This window comes from Triticum aestivum, chromosome 6A (genome assembly GCF_018294505.1).
Source record: "Triticum aestivum cultivar Chinese Spring chromosome 6A, IWGSC CS RefSeq v2.1, whole genome shotgun sequence".
Lineage (NCBI taxonomy): Eukaryota > Viridiplantae > Streptophyta > Magnoliopsida > Poales > Poaceae > Triticum > Triticum aestivum.
The window spans coordinates 279,804,447-279,817,390 of NC_057809.1; the positions used below are offsets into that span (position 1 = coordinate 279,804,447).

At 44.2% G+C, this 12,944-nt stretch overlaps 1 long non-coding RNA gene across 4 annotated transcripts; it reads left to right on the forward strand.

Annotated features, from left to right (window-relative positions):
• Positions 1–5,178: 5,178 nt before the first annotated feature.
• LOC123127438 (uncharacterized) lies at positions 5,179–9,400 on the forward strand. Of its 4 annotated transcripts, XR_006462491.1 has the most exons (6): positions 5,179–5,301; positions 5,878–6,009; positions 6,749–7,605; positions 7,787–7,861; positions 8,034–8,103; positions 9,053–9,400. It is a non-coding gene; the product is annotated as an uncharacterized lncRNA (long non-coding RNA). The 4 variants fall into 4 exon arrangements; XR_006462492.1 differs by having other exon boundaries at positions 5,205–6,062; XR_006462490.1 differs by having other exon boundaries at positions 5,206–6,009; positions 7,990–8,103.
• Positions 9,401–12,944: the final 3,544 nt, after the last annotated feature.

Here is a 12,944-nt window from a genome sequence, read left to right on the forward strand (position 1 = left end):
TTGATCACCAGATATCGCCTACTCTTCTCTATACTGCTTGCATTAGAGTAGTGTAGCATGTTACTGCTTTCGTTAATCCTATTCTGATGCATAGCCTGACATTGTCGCTACATTTGTTGATACCTTACCTGCAATCCTAAATGCTTAGTATAGGATGCTAGTTTATCATCATTGGCCCTACATTCTTGTCAGTCTGCCTTGCTATATTATCGGGCCGTGATCACTTGGGAGGTGATCACGGGTATATACTATACATACATACTTACTATACAGATGGTGACTAAAGTCGGGTCAGCTCATGGAGTACCCGCAAGTGATTCTGACGAGGGGGCTGAAAGGACAGGTGGCTCCATCCCGGTAGAGGTGGGCCTGGGTTCCCGACGGCCCTCGACTGTTACTTTGTGGCGGAGCGACAGGGCAGGTTGAGACCACCTAGGAGACAGGTGGGCCTGGCCCTGTTCGGCGTTCGCGGATACTTAACACGCTTAACGAGATCTTGGTATTTGATCTGAGTCGGCTACGAGCCTATACGCACTAACCATCTACGCGGGAGTAGTTATGGGTATCCCGACGTCGTGGTATCAGCCGAAGCACTTCAGACGTCAGCGACGGAGCGGCGCGCGCCGGATTGGACTGGAACGCCTACTAGGCTAGGTCTGCTTCCGGCCGCCCTTGCAACGTGCAGGTGTGCTATGGGCGATGGGGCCAGACCCCTGTGCGCTTAGGTTTAGACCGGCGTGCTGACCTCTCTGTTGTGCCTAGGTGGGGCTGCGACGTGTTGATCTTCCGAGGCCGGGCATGACCCAGGAAAGTGTGTCCGGCCAAATGGGATCGAGCGTGTTGGGTTATGTGGTGCACCCCTGCAGGGAAGTTAATCTATTCGAATAGCCGTGATCTTCGGTAACAGGACGACTTGGAGTTGTACCTTGACCTTATGACAACTAGAACCGGATACTTAATAAAACACACCCTTCCAAGTGCCAGATACAACCCGGTGATCGCTCTCTAACAGGGTGACGAGGGGAGGATCGCCGGGTAGGATTATGCTATGCGATGCTACTTGGAGATGCTACTTGGAGATGCTACTTGGAGGACTTCAATCTACTCTCTTCTGCATGCTGCAAGACGGAGGCTGCCAGAAGCGTAGTCTTCGATAAGACTAGCTATCCCCCTCTTATTCTGGCATTCTGCAGTTCAGTCCACTGATATGGCCCTTTACACATATACCCATGCATATGTAGTGTAGTTCCTTGCTTGCGAGTACTTTGGATGAGTACTCACGGTTGCTTTCTCCCCCCCTTTCCCCCCTTTCCTTTCTTTCTGGTTGTCGCAACCAGATACTGGAGTCCAGGAGCCAGACGCCACCGTCGCCGACGACCCCTACTACACCGGAGGTGCCTACTACTACGTACTGCCCGCTGACGACGACCAGGAGTAGTTTGGAGGATCCCAGGCAGGAGGCCTGCGCCTCTTTCGATCTGTATCCCAGTTTGTGCTAGCCTTCTTAAGGCAAACTTGTTTAACTTATGTCTGTACTCAGATATTGTTGCTTCCACTGACTCGTCTATGATCGAGCACTTGTATTCGAGCCCTCGAGGCCCCTGGCTTGTATTATGATGCTTGTATGACTTATTTATGTTTTAGAGTTGTGTTGTGATATCTTCCCGTGAGTCCCTGATCTTGATTGTACACATTTGCGTGCATGATTAGTGTACGATTAAATCGGGGGCGTCACACTCACAAACAGAACCAAACAAGAACCAAGAAATATGATGCAAGGATGCAATGGTTTGAGCTCTCTATGAACGATACGATCAAGCTACTCATCGAGAGCCCCCCTTGATAGTATGACAATCGATCCTATAACCCGGTCTCCCAACTACCACCATGAGACCAAAAAATAGAAAACCTATCAAGGGCAAAACTTTGCCTTGCACATGGTCCACTTGAGCTAGATGACGACGATCTTGACTCCCTCAAGTTGGACCACCTTTCTTGATTGTGTTGGCTTGGTGAAGACTAGTAGATTGCTCCCCCATACTCCACTATGGGCGAGCCACTCTTCCGCACACCTTCACAAGTCCATTGTCACCACAATGGATGGCAAGCTTCAAGCACTTGATCTCCTCGTGATGCATCACTTGAACTTGCACACCGCATCCTAACCCCACAAAGAACTCTCACGAAGACCATGGGTTAGTACACACCGCGTAATTGAAAATGCTTACCATACCATGGGATCACTTGATCCCTCTCGGTACATCTTCTACGCTTTGTGTGTTGATCAACTTGATTAACTCTTTGACTTAGTCTTGATCAACCTCTCACAAGACCAATCTTTTCGGTAATTCCTTGAATATCACCTTGGTCGACACAAACTCTCCTTGAAACCAACACATGTACTCCAAGAAAAGCCTATGGACAAAACCTTCAAATATAACTCAAGGCAACCATTAGTCCATAGAGATTGTCATCAATTACCAAAACCAAACATGGGAGCACCACATGTTCTTTCAATCTCCCCCATTTTGGTAATTGATGACAATCACTTTCAAGAGAGTTTATACAAGGAATTATGCATCACCATGCAATGCAACAACCAATGATGCATGAGAATGGGATGCAAATGCTTAGGAACAAAACTCTCTAAAACTCCTCCCCCATTGGCATCGATTGCCAAAAAGGGTGAAAAGATTAGAAGGCCAATATAAAAAGTGTTCCTCCATAAATTGTGTATTTCTCAACAAGAGAGTGGAATGCAATACACATGTCCAACGGTAAATACTTGGAGGAAGACAAACTATATTGAGGCCCAAAGATTGCAAATGAATGATATGCCACAAAGACATAACAAAGAGAGAAGCAAGCAATCAAGCAATCAACGAATATCAATTGAGCCAACTAGACCAATGATCCTACGTGCCACATGAATGAAATAAATTATGATATGAGCAAAGGAGTGTTCTAGAGAAACTAGAGAAGCTCCCCATGATTTGTGCACAATTTAGTTTTGTAATTGGATACAACAAGCACAAAATAGGATCGTCACTCCCCCAAGATCAATAGAACCTCACGACAAGTGCAAGAGAGCAACAGAGTGTTCTAAAGACACTAGTGAAGCTCTCGATGATTTGTGCACTCCTTACAATATTTGCATTAGGATACCAAGTGCACAAAATTGGATCATCACTCCTCGAAAATCAATAGAAACTCACAACAAGTGCAAGTGAGCATGTAGGAAACAAAGCCTAGCACTTGTAACAAACAAATGGTTGAGCAACATATAAAAGAGGCAACTTAAGAGTAGGCTCAACCAAAATGATGTGTGTGAGTCATGGCAAAGCACTTGAGAAGACTAATGTACGGATGAGCAAGGTGCATGCCATGTACTCCCCACACACACCAAGCAAAAGGGTTCACAAGCACACTAAAAATGCAAAATGAATAACCAACACTTATGACAACCCATGGTGAAGATAGAAGATGAAAGCCTCATCAAGACGAGGGATACCGATTAAGATGACAAAAGCCTCGTAGAGATAAGCATGAGGAAAATAATCGTCACCATGCATTATAGTCACAGTGCAAAGGTTTTCCAATTTTTTTTTATTTTTTTATTTTGTATGCCCGTTTGAAAATGCGGTCAAAACGGCGGACATGACTGTTCCTAGGTAGTGGTTGAATCTTGGAAAACTTTTACTGTTTCTATGATTAAATAGATACTTTTGTACCTAAAAATGATTTTTGGAAAAATAAATACCAAACTATGAGGCATCCGCAGTTCAAATTTGACCTGCTTTCAACTAAATCGGTAGAAATTTGTCTTTTTCACCAGAGGTGGATCAAAGCTTGTGACACCCAATCATTTTGTCAATTGTGCATTAAATATGACCTAGTATTTTATAAAATTGATTTGGTCCAAATTTGCAACAATTATTTGGTAGGTCCTTCACAAAAAAAACTCATTTTGGGCACTCGAAAAATGGAAAATGGATTTTTCGTCCAAAGAAAATGAAAACTTCCTTAGGCAACATTGTTTGCCATTACAATATGCACCCTTGTGCACAATATGATATCATTTGAACAAACTATGCCATGAATGTGGCCATAAGATTGATCATCTGGCTTGAAAGCCATTGATGTCCACACTTGATAGCTCGTTTCTGAGAACACTTTTTTAAAATAATTATCGTATTAAAAGTTTATTATTTTTCCTAGTAACTTTGCCACATATAATGACACAATGCGATGGTTTTCCAATTATTTGTTTTTTTAATTTTCTATGCCCGTTTGAAAATGCGGTCAAAACGGCGGGCATGACTGTTCCTAGCTAGTGGTTGAATATTGGAAAACTTTTGTTGTTTCTTTGATTAAATAGATACTTTTGTACCAAAAATGATTTTTGGGAAAAATAAATAGCAAACTATGAGGCAGCCACGGTTCAAATTTGAACCGCTTCCAGCTGAATCGGCGGAAATTTGTCTTTTTCACGAGAGGTGGATCAAAACTTTTGACACCCAACCATTTGGTCAAGTAAGCATTAAATATGGCCTAGTATTTTAGAAAATTGATTTGGTCCAATTTTGCAACAAATATTTGGTAGGTCCTTCATAAAAACTCAAAACTTCCTTGGCGATAAGTTTGATCATTTGGCTTCAAGCCGGCCTCACTCTCCCCCCTCATCCTCTCCCGCTCGTGCACGCTCAAGCCGCTCGCCGCCCACATGTGCTATGATTGTGAATTATAAAATTGATGTGATCCAAATTTGCAACAAATATTTGCTAGGTTCTTTATAAAAATATCATTTTGGACACTCAAAAAATGATTCTCTTACAAAAAAACTCATATCTTAGAACACCTTTTTATTGATATTTACATTATTCAAAGTTTTTTATTTCTACTGAAAAGTAGGTCACACTTGGTGACACAATGTGAAGGCTTTTGATTTCTATTTAATTTTACAAATTTCTTAGGTCGTCAAATAGCAGAGATGATTCAAAATCTTATTTTCAATCGATTATGACCAATTTAAATGGTCTTAACATCATCTAAGGAGATATTGCTTCTGATTGGTCTAAAATCATCTCCCGAATCCCTCTCATCCTCGTCCACCCACGAAACCCTAGCCCCTTTCCCCTCATGTTGCCCACACGCCACCTTCCTTCCCTCTCCGCCTCGCCTCTGTCTCCCACCATGCCACCGCCCCCCCCCCCCCCCCCCCCCCGCCCCCGCACCATTGCCGGCCTCCACCCCCGCATCGACGACGAGGAGCCCCGAGTACCCACGCCTCCCTGCCCTCAGGTGGCTCTTGTTCCTCGCTACCTAGATCCGCGTCGCCCCATCCACTCTCTCGCCCGAACCACACGCCGCACCGATCCCGCACCCGCACAGCCCATCGGCGACCTTGTCGGAGAAGAGAGAAGAAGGTGAGAGATGGAAGCGGCGGCGACCGCGGCCGGCGTGCAGCTGGGCTCCTCAAAGCCGCAGATCGTGACCCAGCTGGGCTCCTCCGCCGACCCGCGCCAAGTTCCTCGAGGAGTTCGCGCGGCGGTTCGACCTCCTCGGGCTGGTCCGATTCGGGACGGAGGTAGTGAGCGTCTGCCGTAGCAGGGCCGACGACGTGGGATGGAGGGTGAGGCTCGCCTGCGCTAGCAGCGAGCTGGAGGAGGAGGTTTGACGCCGTTAGATCAATTGTCGGATGCCATGGGCGCCAGTCGGAAGCTGTAGGGTGAGATCGACCGCGTCCTCAAGAAGGTCTAGGAGGGCGTCGACGTCTTTGACAACATCTGGAACAACGCATGCACGCACGCGCCGCCTTCTTTCCTCTCCCCAACCCCCACGCTAGATTCTCATGATTTTGTGCGATTTTTGGGGCAGGTCTATGACACCGAGAATGCAAACCAGAAGGAGAAGTTCGAGGCGGACCTCAAGAAGGAGATCAAGAAGCTGCAGCACTACTAGGACTAGATCAAGACCTGGATTCAGTCCAGTGAGATCAAGGACAAGAAGGTGACCCCTCTATAAACAGATCAAGGACCATGATCTGTTTGGTGATGTTTTCGGTGATGATTTGGTCCTTGGAAATGCCCTCCTTGTAGATTTAGCTTAGTACACTATGATCATGTAGTCTGTGTAGGCTTATTACTCTATGTGTTTTTATCTTGCCACTGCAGTGAAGATCAGGGATTCACCGGCAACGGAGTTAGTTCTGATGTTTCTGTTGTAACAGTTGTTACATTTCTCATGTTTGATTCCTGTTCTGGAAGATTACAGTGCTTGCTAATATGGTCTTACAAGATGCTCCTAGGGTTTTGCTCTACTCCTTGCTAGTTCTGTAATTAGATGCATTTTGTAGATAAATTGTTGGCCATCTATGATGGATTTACAGTGCTAATTTGGTTGTGCAAGCTACTTCAACTCTTGTCCTATATTGTGTTCAACCGATGCTTGCTCTACTCCTAGGTACATCTGTATTAGATGCATCTTGAGGTGGGTAGGAAACAAATGAAGAGGAAATTGTTATTCATTGTCATACACTGTTTCTTTTTGTGCTGCTTGGTGTGTGAGCTATTTTTTCTGGAAACATTTACATTGTCTGTCAGATATAAGCTGTGTTTCTTTTAGATTCTGCTCGTCTTCGCCTATATAACCACATCATGATCCAGTATTGTATTTCCCTTCTTGTTGATTGAAGTCTTGCTGATTTGCTTGCCTGCTAACCCCATTGCAAAAACTTTCTTATGAACAGATACCTTGGTATGGGATGAAGTGAAGAGTGTGGAGTCACTTGACCTTCGGTACCCGCGTGTGCTCTACCGACCGCCATGACGGGCGTTCGCCGTTTTGCCGCCTTCTTCCACCTCCGCCTCTTCCCACCTCTTCTTTGTTGGGTGTAGTTGAAATCCGTGACAACAAGCTAGCTAGCTAGCAACCATTTTTCTTGCCGTGTCCATATATATACATCCTTCTCCATTGTAGATCCATTGTATTTGTATGCTGCTATATTATGTCAAGTTGAGTGAAGCAAACATATCATTGTGTGTGTTATCATCTCCTAATGCTCCTACTAGCTTTCTGACGTTGGCAAATGATCTGACTCCTCTCACTTGGCCTAGGAGGAACACCACTGATGATGAGAGCAGATCCTTTCCCTTAATAGATTAGCATCATTCCATTCTTACTTTGTAGTAGAATTGGTAGTGATAGAGTGGGTGAATCTATGTGATGTAGAGATACACTAAGATCATGCAAATATATATATTAGTTCTGCTAATGCTTACCAGTGAATTCAAGTCTGCTTATTTGAAGGTCCAACGCTTGTGCATACTGATTTGTGTCCTCTGTGATTTGGGGAGAGGAAATAGTAATGTTGCCAATTGATGTAGTGGTTTGCGATTCGGATCAACTAAAGTGAAAGTGAGATATTGAGATGTGGATCACACTAGTGCTATTTCAGTATTTCTTGCTTGCTTGTTTGCTTCTTCTTTCTGCTGAAGCAGGTGAGCTGATTTTCTGCTTTTGGTTTCTGCAGCAATTGGAGGAATTGGTGTCGAGGACTGGACCAGATGTGCCTTGATGCGTGATCTACAGCGCCCTTGATCTCAGGTGCGTGATCTGTAGCGCCCTTGCTTGTTTGTTCCTAAATTCAGTTAGAACAAGTTAAGCTTCAGACTGCATAAGAAAAGAATAAAGACAGACTCCTAAATTCAGTTAGAACAAGTTGAGTACTTGGAGTATATTCAGTGCCCTTGCTTGTTTGTTCTGACTAAATTTTGTTGCCTCGCAGGACCATGAGCGGAGGCTGGAGCAGATCCGAAGGGCGTTCTAGGGCCTCGAGGGCTCCCACATATGTCCCTTCCAGGTCAAGCCTTGCTTTGCTTTTTGTTTCTCCTGTAGTGTATATTATATTACTTGGTTTGTTGTTTGCAACGCTGCCTACGTGCTACTGTCTTAGTTTGATGTTGTTTTTCGTGCTTCACTGAATTTCAGGATTGGAGTGTGTTATCTGAAATTTTGTGCTTGCTATGATGCAGTATGCTTCGACAGGAGCATCTGCGGAGAGGGTCATGGAGTGGGTCTCAGAGCTGGCTCATCCACTTGGAGGTACGCACCTTGTTAAATCTAGGTGCAATTTATCATCAGATTTTCTTTGAAACTTGGCGTTGACTGGTCTGAAGATGAAACTATAGTACTATACACACGACATGCAACAGCCACTTATATCAAACAGTTGAGCAGTGTTGCTGTCGTGAATGGAACGACACGATATTCAGCATCGTTGAAAAATCGTTTGTGTACTGTCGTGTGTATAGCAGGCTTCAATTAGATACTTGGAATTAATGTCCGCGTACATATATAACCGATTTGATTCTGTATGTATGCTTAGATGATTGTTTGGCTCTATATAATTGTTGACATGAATATCTTGACTTTCCAAACAAGTATATGACTGTACCTATGCATACAAATTATCCTAACAAAACTGAAAATAAAAATAGAAGCATGAAATAAGCAATAAGTGGCTGATTTTTATCTGCATGTTAAGCGGAAAGTTGCAGCCAAGGCTTATATATTACGAAATATTGTCACACCTCTGAGCTTCTACCGTTGTTAGGGACATTGTAGTGTGATCTTCATGATTCTTTGCTTGAAAATGTACTGATTCATTAGTCAAGCAAAGACAGAAGTCATCTTTTTTGTCTATATTAAGTCATGTAAAAATCACATAACTTTCTCAGTGCCTAACATTATATGCAAGCTATACTTTGTTGTAAGTTCTTCTTATATTAGTGTCATTCACTTCTATTCTAATTAATGTTGAACTGAGAATGAACATATTTCTCTCTTTTTAGACTGCTAGATTGTACAAGTTGAACAATCTGCTCTAGTTTAAACAATTTGGGATCCATCAATAAAATAGGGCTTAGTTTGTGTTTCACCTTGCTTGTAATCAATATCCTTACTGCTAATTCGCCTCAAGTTTATCGTTTACCAGAAGTTCCAAATTAGAATAAGTTTCAAATTCTTATGCTGGTTTATGTTCTCTTTGTAGGTTATGAGATATGCTGCTTGAGAGATGACGTTAGCAAACTGGAAGGGCTGCAACCAAATCCAATCAACAACATGGTAGTGGTCTCTGAATATCTAAGCTAGTGATAATCTTTTCAGCGATTCCTTTTTTGTTTGGCCTTCTTGTAGTGTATATTAGTAGTTGCTGGAGCTGTGATGGTGATCTTTTTTTCTGACTGGCTGTTTGTTATAGATGACAAATCTTTTGGTTGCCGCTTCTTATGTATTGATAATGTGATGAAGATGTAACTGCAACAAATGATGTCTGATTGTACAGAGAAACAAATGTTGCTTTGATGGCAAAACTGAAAAACACTGAATTGTTTCTCTATCGTCCAGTCCTTTGAATTAGTGGGCTGAAAATATTGATGGGCTGGAAGAGGCCTTAGCCCACACAATACTGGACAAAAAATGAAAGGAAAAATGTCTTAAAAAAATTAGAAATGTTAAATGGACCGCAAAAAGGCCGAGGCCTAGAAAAATGGAAGAAGCACAGAAAACAAAAAAGGCCAAATTGTTGGGCCAGGCCCATGTAACAAACCAAAGTTAATAAAAAAAATAATAGTAAAAGGGCTGAATTATTGGGCTCGGCCCATGCGAAGCACCGAATTGGACCGGGCTGATTCTTATCAACGATAGTTTCAATTGGTAGCAATTTTGCGTCAGCTTGCCACGTCGGATCCGACATGGCCTGGACAGAGAGCTAGCGACCAAAATAGAAGGTCATGGGATTAACGACCTTTTGTTTTGGTCGTGGAATTCCATGACCTTCTCACAGAGAAGGTCGTTAATTTCAGTTTACGACCGCTAGGTTTTGACCTTCTGTTTTAGCTTTTGACCTTCTGTTTTTGGTCACAAAAAGGTCGCAAATGAAAAACAATGACCTTTCAGTGATCAATAGTGATGGTCACAAATTGACATATTTCTTGTAGTGGGGCACCGCATGTTCTTTCAGCGGCCCCCGCCGTTGCCTAGCCCCACGCCTCCCCTCGCACTAGCCCGCGCCGACGCGGCCCCGGCCCGGCCATGCCGGTGCCCAGATGCGCCCGCACACCCGTGGCCGTTCGGGAGGGCGCCCGCCCCATTCGCTGCGCCTGATACGCACCCGCCCCGCTATGGCCTCTGGGCCACAGACACGTGGGGCCCAGCCCCTAGTTTTAAAATTTAAAAATAGAATTAATTAATTAATTTAATTAACATTGCTTAATTAGCCTAATGAACTAGATTAGTTTTAATTAAATTTTGTTTAATTAACTAGTCTATGATAGACGGGGCCCAGCTGTCAGTTTTACCAGTGAACGCCATGTTGACTGCTGATGTCATGATGACGTCGGACTGACGTCATAATTCCGTTTTTGAATTAAAGTAAATTACAGAATATTGTTATAACTTTGAAAATTCACAGAAAATAATTTGTAGCTCGATTGAAAAAGTTTTATACATGAAAGTTGCTCAGAACGACGAGACGAATCCGAATGCGCAGTCTATTCGTGTGCCACACGTACCTAGCATAGGGAACATGGAACTTTTCCCCTCCGGTCCGCCTGTCCGAAAATGCAAACTTCGAGAAAACTTTCCTGGATGTTTTCCCCCTTCGCCGGTATCGTGAAGCACTGCGTTAGGTCACCCCAGCACAACGTTTTGCTTTGTCTTACTTTGCGATGCATTGTTTGCTCTGTTATTTATTATATTCCCCCTCTGTTACTTCTTTCTGGTAGACCCCGAGATCGCGGTTGAACCGGTGCTCGACTACTTCACCGTCGAAGGTTCTTATTTGTCTTCAGAGCTTCTAGGCAAGTCGCCCTTTGATCATCCCGATATCACCCATTCCATTCTCTCATGCTTGCATTAGATTTTGCTACTGTAATTGATTGCTCCTATTCTGATGCATAGCCTGCTTTTGTACCTGTTGTTGTACCCTACCTGCTTATCCTAAACTGCTTAGTATAGGTTGGTTAGTGATCCATCAGTGACCCCTACCTTGTCCTTGTCGCCCCTGCTTCATCATCGATGACTCGATCAACGTGATCGATGACCAAAGACCGACACCTCACAGCACATCACACCCCCTCTGTTGCTCGACTCTGTAGAGATACTGTAGCGACCCGACCTCAAACGATCAAGTCTCTGTGCTTCAGTGTCATCCCTGGATCGGTAATGCTGACACACACAGTACTCGAAGGATTTATAAAAGAGTAGCAATCACACACTTATTACATCTAATGTCTCAAAAGAGATCTTATTACAATAAATATGGCTTAAGGCCATCTAATACGATAACAGCGGAAGGCTTGGAAGATAGAGTGAGTCCATCAACACCAATGACATAGCTGAGCTGCACGACAACGACCTAATGAACCTTACTCCTCGTCTGAAAAGTCTGTAACATAATACGTTGCAGCACGAAAACGGGTCAGCACATGGAATATGCTGGCAATATAACACAGTAGAGCAAGAACAGAATAATGCTATCACTACATGCATATTTGGCTGGTGGAAAGCTCTATGGTTATAGTTTTTGTGAAAAGCCAATTTTTCCCTACAACAAAGGAATAGATTTTATTTAACTATCATGGTAGTTGAAACATCATTCAGAAGGTTCCTCCAACTCAATCCCAATTAAAAGTAATTATCAACCCAACAATATTAATTTAGAGTGACGAGATACATATGATAATCCAAGTACTAGATACTCAAGAATTGTCCATAACCAGGGACACGGCTAACCATGATTAGATTGTACACTTTGTAGAGGTTTGTGCACTTTTCCCCAAAAGACCCGATGAGGGAGTCCTGGATTAGGGGGTATCCAAACGGCCGGACTATATCCTTTGGCCGGACTGTCGGACTATGAAGATACAAGATTGAAGACTTTGTCCCGTGTCCGGATGGGACTCTCCTTGGCGTGGAAGGCAAGCTTGGCAATTTGGATATGTAGATCTCCTTCCTTGTAACTGACTCTATGTAACCTTAGCCCCCTCCGGTGTCTATATAAACCGGAGGGTTTAGTCCGTAGAGAGGATATACAATCATACCATAGGCTAGCTTCTAGGGTTTAGCCTCTTCGATCTCGTGGTAGATCAACTCTTGTACTACTCATATTATCAAGAACAATCAAGCAGGACGTAGGGTATTACCTCCATCAAGAGGGCCCAAACCTGGGTAAACATCGCGTCCCCCGCCTCCTGTTACCATCCGCCTAGACGCACAGTTCGGGACCCCCTACCTGAGATCCGTCGGTTTTGACACCGACATTGGTGCTTTCATTGAGAGTTCCACTGTGCCGTCACCGTAAGGAAGGATGCCTCGTCGCATTTTTAAAAACAACATTACCACCGGGGGAGCCCTGGCTGTCGGCCAAACTCTCCGGCTAGGCAGTTTCATCATGACCGCCCATTCGGCTGCTGCACCGACAATGACTTCTCGGGTCATCGAAAACAGCCTCCACGTCGGCTCGGAATTTGCCGAGCAGATGGATCCAATGGAGCTCTCATCCCTAAACAAGCTCTTGGATCGCATCGCCGCCTTGGGAGTCGCTATGGACTATGATCGGATTGGGCTTAAACCCGATCAAAGGGAGATTAACTCTCCACCGGTCACCCATCATATTGCGGTGGTGTAGGAACAATGCGGCGATTCTTCCTCTATCTTGAGGACTAACTATGTCCGGATTCCTGAGCTCTCCGAGCCGGATACCCATTTACAGGAGGACATCACCCAAGCCCTGAACCTAGAGTCAGGCGGCGGTCCAGACTTATCGGGCAACATCCCGGAACCCGAACTTCCAAGATTGGAAACTCCTCGGCCCCTGGGTCTCAGATCAGGTAAGGGTTCGGACTCAAATACACACACCCACCCAAACATAAACGATCTTT